Source organism: Haliotis rubra, unplaced genomic scaffold (genome assembly GCF_003918875.1).
Source record: "Haliotis rubra isolate DU_JTF1 unplaced genomic scaffold, ASM391887v1 Scf216, whole genome shotgun sequence".
Classification (NCBI taxonomy): domain Eukaryota; kingdom Metazoa; phylum Mollusca; class Gastropoda; order Lepetellida; family Haliotidae; genus Haliotis; species Haliotis rubra.
The window spans coordinates 1037833-1045225 of record NW_025766181.1 but is presented as its reverse complement, the minus strand read 5'-3'; positions in this window follow the sequence as shown (position 1 = coordinate 1045225).

The following is a 7393-nucleotide window of genomic DNA, read 5'->3' as shown; positions in this document are numbered from 1 at the left end:
CAGTGTTCCGTGTTTGAAAGAAAACAGGACAACACTGAGACATTGACCAGTGAAGGGCAACAGATAGCCAGTGGTCAGCCACAGATTCAGGCAAGAATATGGGCTAGCAAAACTCAAAAGTAGAACGAAAGACTTCAAGAGTGATATCCAAGATAAGAGGGCTATCACATAAGTAGTATATGGAATGGATAGCACACCCTATACTACTGAATAGTATACAGGTTGTATAGGCAAACTGAACAGACAGAGTGCACTAATTGAGAAAAACTCTGTTAGTATAGCCATTTACACTTTACTTTTAGTTTCCCATCTGTTAAAATGTTCCTAATACAAACCTATTATTTAAAATCCGGATCATGAAATTCGTGAACCTATTTGGGACTATATATGCCATCCATTTCAGACAATACCATGGAATAAAGGTGAAGCGAGGGAGATATGTCAGACCGTCTTCAATAGATCGCTGAAGGGTGCGTGTACTGTACTACCTGGCTCAGGTATCAAGACTACCATGGACAACTGTGTGTTGGATCTGCAGGTGAGATTCATAGGTAACAAGACATACAGACTAGCTTGGACAACTGTGTGTTGGATCTGCAGGTGAGATTCACAGGTAACAAGACATACAGACTAGCTTGGACAACTGTGTGTTGGATCTGCAGGTGAGATTCACAGGTAACAAGACATACAGACTAGCTTGGACAACTGTGTGTTGGATCTGCAGGTGAGATTCACAGGTACGAAGACATACAGACTAGCTTGGACAACTGTGTGTTGGATCTGCAGGTGAGATTCACAGGTAACAAGACATCCACACTAGCTTGGACAACTGTGTGTTGGATCTGCAGGTGAGATTCACAGGTAACAAGACATACAGACTAGCTTGGACAACTGTGTGTTGGATCTGCAGGTGAGATTCACAGGTAACAAGACATACAGACTAGCTTGGACAACTGTGTGTTGGATCTGCAGGTGAGATTCACAGGTAACAAGACATACAGACTAGCTTGGACAACTGTGTGTTGGATCTGCAGGTGAGATTCACAGGTAACAAGACATACAGACTACCATGGACAACTATGTGTTGGATCTGCAGGTGAGATTCACAGGTAACAAGACATACAGACTACCATGGACAACTGTGTGTTGGATCTGCAGGTGAGATTCACAGGTAACAAGACATACAGACTACCATGGACAACTATGTGTTGGATCTGCAGGTGAGATTCACAGGTAACAAGACATACAGACTAGCTTGGACAACTGTGTGTTGGATCTGCAGGTGAGATTCACAGGTAACAAGACATACAGACTAGCTTGGACAACTGTGTGTTGGATCTGCAGGTGAGATTCACAGGTAACAAGACATACAGACTACCATGGACAACTGTGTGTTGGATCTGCAGGTGAGATTCACAGGTAACAAGACATACAGACTACCATGGACAACTGTGTGTTGGATCTGCAGGTGAGATTCACAGGTAACAAGACATACAGACTACCATGGACAACTGTGTACTGGATCTGCAGGTGAGATTCACAGGTAACAAGACATACAGACTACCATGGACAACTGTGTACTGGATCTGCAGGTGAGATTCACAGGTAACAAGACATACAGACTACCATGGACAACTATGTGTTGGATCTGCAGGTGAGATTCACAGGTAACAAGACATACAGACTACCATGGACAACTGTGTACTGGATCTGCAGGTGAGATTCACAGGTAACAAGACATACAGACTAGCTTGGACAACTGTGTGTTGGATCTGCAGGTGAGATTCACAGGTAACAAGACATACAGACTACCATGGACAACTATGTGTTGGATCTGCAGGTGAGATTCACAGGTAACAAGACATACAGACTAGCTTGGACAACTGTGTGTTGGATCTGCAGGTGAGATTCACAGGTAACAAGACATACAGACTAGTTTGGACAACTGTGTGTTGGATCTGCAGGTGAGATTCACAGGTAACAAGACATACAGACTACCATGGACAACTGTGTGTTGGATCTGCAGGTGAGATTCACAGGTAACAAGACATACAGACTAGCTTGGACAACTGTGTGTTGGATCTGCAGGTGAGATTCACAGGTAACAAGACACATACAGACTACCATGGACAACTATGTGTTGGATCTGCAGGTGAGATTCACAGGTAACAAGACATACAGACTAGCTTGGACAACTGTGTGTTGGATCTGCAGGTGAGATTCACAGGTAACAAGACATACAAACTACCATGGACAACTGTGTGTTGGATCTGCAGGTGAGATTCACAGGTAACAAGACATACAGACTACCATGGACAACTGTGTACTGGATCTGCAGGTGAGATTCACAGGTAACAAGACATACAGACTACCATGGACAACTATGTGTTGGATCTGCAGGTGAGATTCACAGGTAACAAGACATCCACACTAGCTTGGACAACTGTGTGTTGGATCTGCAGGTGAGATTCACAGGTAACAAGACATACAGACTACCATGGACAACTGTGTACTGGATCTGCAGGTGAGATTCACAGGTAACAAGACATACAGACTACCATGGACAACTGTGTGTTGGATCTGCAGGTGAGATTCACAGGTAACAAGACATACAGACTAGCATGGACAACTGTGTGTTGGATCTGCAGGTGAGATTCACAGGTAACAAGACATACAGACTACCATGGACAACTGTGTGTTGGATCTGCAGGTGAGATTCACAGGTAACAAGACATACAGACTAGCTTGGACAACTGTGTGTTGGATCTGCAGGTGAGATTCACAGGTAACAAGACATACAGACTACCATGGACAACTGTGTGATGGATCTGCAGGTGAGATTCATTTCGTTGGTTGTTTGTTGTATAATGCCGCTCTGAGCAATATTCCAGCTATATTGTGGCTCTCTGTAAATAGTCGAGTCTGGAATACAATCTTGTAATCAACGTTGATATACGATGACATGTGTCAACCAAGTCAGCGAGCCTGACCACCCGATCCCGTTAGTCGCCTCTTGCCAATTCTAAGGTAAGATCCACAAGCAACACGACAACTTGTGGATTTGCAGGTAAATATCCAGGACATCTAATAATGTGTTGTGATATTTTATACCTTTAATTTTAAACGCTTCGGCCAACGTCTTGCTGACCAAACATGATCTATGTTCACAGTGTTACTTTGATCCAGTTTAAGTTTAAAACTGTATTGTTCCCACACTTTTGCGAACTGTTGAAGTGGCGATCAACATGTACAGTTACATCATGATCTCAGGGGGGATCCATCATTGTATTATTCAACAATGTTATATGTTGGCAACTTTATGTAATATTGTGTTGTTAGTTGTGAGAACACAGTCATAGAATTCGAATAATCAAATGTTGCAACAAAAGAAGCAGCTCTACTCAATTGCAACGTGGTGATATGCGCCTCGTGTCTTCACAGCACACGAACACAACTGATATTGCCAAACTGTCCGTGGAGGCAGCGAAGATCACGTGTATATACGCCTTGGTGATGAACACTGTGGACGGGGATCGGCTTGACGAGGGGAGGAAAGTGTATGAGGACATCATGGCTGTCACGTGTCCTTTTGACTGCAACGGTCGAGGCGTGTGCAAGAATGGTGCGTGTTTCACGTAGTACTGGCAGTTCATTGTTACAGAACACCAAAAGTCGAAAGAGTGTTCCAAAATGTCTGGTTCACGTGAAATCTTTGTTAAAGTAACTCTGTTGATTGTATCATAATTAAAACACTATTTCACACCACACGTCTCTAAACATAAGTAATGCATTTCTCTCAACAGTACTCCCTGTCAGCGCTCAAGGAAGCTACAATAAAATCTATTCCAAAACAAATTACGTATTTAGATTACAATATTAAATTAAAAAAGTTCGAATGAATTAATGCAACGTTGCATTAAATCGAGTTTCACGCTCTCTTCCGGCCAAACACATTATTTCATGCGAACCGGATAGAGTTATGTCCCATGCTCTTTACGAAAACATGTGCGCAACTTGTGATTGAAACCAGTTCGGCAAACACCGACAACACCGCGTGGACAGTTTTCGATGTACGGAGGGATTGTTTACATTCCATATGTTGTAAGTGTTCTCTGTTTGAAAGCTGTTCGCCTCGAAGTTTCAATTATTGATTTCAGGCAAGTTGTAAGGGATCATTTGCCCCAATATCTATAATACAGGTGTGAAAATGTGCCTTTAATTTAACCATTTGCACTCTCCGAACAATATGACCGCCCAGAGCACAACATCACTCACAGGCTTTTGAAGGTTGTACTTACAAGACCTGAAGTCTTTGAACGGCATTAAGAAGTGATAGACATGAATGGTAAGAATTTATTGATGTCAACTTCATTATTATGAGAAGCACGAAACGTCGTGTTCCTTAAAGGTCACATGCAACCAAAAAATCAAACATAATTAAAACACAATTATCACTTATTCATGACATATAATATACATTGCTGGTTATGAAAAAACATATAAACAAAATTATAAGCGTACAATCGCAAATCAAAAGTGCAAAATTGTGTACTTCGGTTTACTTCCCTCGAAACGAAGCAGCCGGGATACCGAACCCAGTCAGAGCGGGTGGGTGTGCACTCAAGTGTAACGGTTGGTTCATTTGCAGATGCCCTCACGGTTTGGGGTTTTGTAAATACATGCTCATTTTTGTGTATAACATTTTGCAATCAACAGACATCATAACATGTCATGTGTTCAAGTATCACACCTGCCTGTCTGTGTAATTACATAATGTGACAGAGACCGAACTCGGGCCATAAATCAATGCATTTTGTTTATGGTGTACAGCCTGATTGGTGTTAAGTTCAAATTGCATGTGGTCAGTGATAGCAGCTGTGTATTGAATATTGTCATTAGCAGACAGGCAGGCAGACACACAGGTGTCAATAAAACAAGACATTGAGTTTTGTCTGTGACAATGACGTATCTATATCACAGTTAGAAATTCTGTCAACGCTAAATAATGACATTGCTTTTAAGTATCGAACTGAGAAAGTGTCTCGGTAAGAAGAACGTGTGGTGAAATAGACAAATGAAATCATATAAACAGTTAATTCACTGTCATGACATATAAAAAGCTCGCGCCTGTGAGATATCAACAAAACATTAGAAAAAATAGCTCACACCAAAGCCTTCGCCAAGTATTCACCCGAGAACCCGCTTCCAAGCTGCGCGAACCTATTTACTTGCGCACGTGCTATGAGCGCAGCCCAGCTGTTGAAACCCGTTTTCCCCAGAAAAGTCTGGGGAAAATTAGTGAAACGTTTTCACGTTTTCGCGCGCTTTTTTTCATCGCGTTATTTTTCAACTTTATAAGTTGAATTTGCATTTTTGACGATTTGTTTCGGTAAGTCCATACCGAAAGGTATCAGAATCTGCAAAGTTGTGTTTTACGTTGCATGTGACCTTTAAGTTAAAGAAGTCTGACAGTCATGAATTCTCATGATTTCTATGAATTAACACAAGTAATGTGCAGTTGGCACAATATTTTTTATACGTACAAAAGCGTGGCATACGTCCTGACATCTCTTCCGGTTCTATACACAATCAAATTTAATGTTTTGTGGTAAATACTAATAAAGTTTATATTTTACAATTCTCCACCAACTATGAGGTGACACAACGACCTGGACCTGACAGACACAGGGGACCAAGGAGTGTTATTCATCCCTCCACAGTCTCGTTAGATTAACATATACATACACTTTCATTCCGCATTTCAGGCCGTATGACCCAGTGTACAGTTTGTCGTACACTGAACTTACAGTAAACAAGTCACTTGAAACACCGAAACGTGTTCCCCTTCACCATGCCAGCTTCTTAATGCCACTTTACGAAGGTTGTAAAAGTGTTCCCTTATGCACGACCAAGGGAGGTATACAAGTATGGTATATTGTCTCCTCTTCCCAGGTTCCTGTACTTGTATCGCCGACTACGGGAGCGACGACTGCTCCATACTGAGGACATCCCCTCCGAGGACGTTTGGCCTTGGAAACGGTGGTTTCTGTGACGTCAAAAAGGCCACGTGTGATGAGGCGTCGGTATTGGCTGAGAACGTCATCGAATCAGAAGAGACGATTTGCAGGATACAGCACTTCACAGTCAGTGATACACGGTGACTTGTAGTTGATTGCTGGTTGTTTTACGCCGCATTTATAAATAGCACAGCTGCATCTGGAATCCGACAATGAAGGGATTGTTGTTATGTTTGTTTGTTTGTTTAATGTTTGGTCTTCAATGCCGCACCCAGTCATATTCCAGAAATAATTGTTAATAAACGGATCTGGACAATACAATCCGGCAATTGTCACTATGCGTATTGATCAGCATAATTGGGATACGATGACGTTTCAGCTAAACCTGACCACCCCAACACCTGAAGCTTAAGTATAACGTTTTGGGCAAAATAATAAATTTCGGTTTTTTGGGATATCGTAAATATGAGTTGAAACTCGGATTCATTAGCCTTGCCTTAATGTGTTATTCATAATGTTACATAGATTTTAGTAGTGAGTGCAATGACTGTGAGGCAATACATTTAGTAAACTGTCTACATTATTGGAGATTTCGGGTATTTTGAAGTCTTGTATTATCCTTGTATGAACATTAATTTTCTCTTTATCCAGGTTGACCTGCAGGGGTTGGAGGTCAGGATGGATACTTACCTTGTGAGAGGTCGAGTAGCGAGTGTCGGTGAAGTAGTATGCCACCTGTCCACCCGGAGTCGAACTCAGTCTACCTCAGACGCTGTGACTGGGTACCGTGTTGCTATATCTAACGACGGGGTCACGTTCAGCGAGGACAGCATGATGGTCGTGTACAACTCAGAATGTCAAGTGTGCAGCATTGACACCGACAGCGTCAGCTGCAACTTTACGGTAGGTAGTATACAGCGAATAGTTGTAGGAGGGCAATACCTTGCACGTCAAGTATAGTGCACAAATGGCAGATAGTGTTTGGGTCTGTTTTAGTCAGTGTCTTCGTAGTGAGATTAGAGTGAGTGAGTTTAGTAATATTCACCTCGGCGGACAACAGAAATGGGCTACAGACACTGTACCTAAGTGGGGAATCGAACCCGGGTCTTCAGCGTGACAGGCGAACGCTTTACCCACTAGGCTACCCCACCGCCCCAATGATAGTGGATAGTGTATCAGTGTTTACGTTGTATAGGCAATCTCCATGATGGGATAAGTGTATTGTGATTGCGATGTATCAAGTATATTCACAATGGGTTTGATTTAATCGCTCTACAGACAACCGCGGTCAATTATTGCTGTTTAATACACATTCCTCTGTAGCTTTTAGTTATTTCTTGTATAAAATACTCTCTGTGTAGGTGACTGGTTTATCT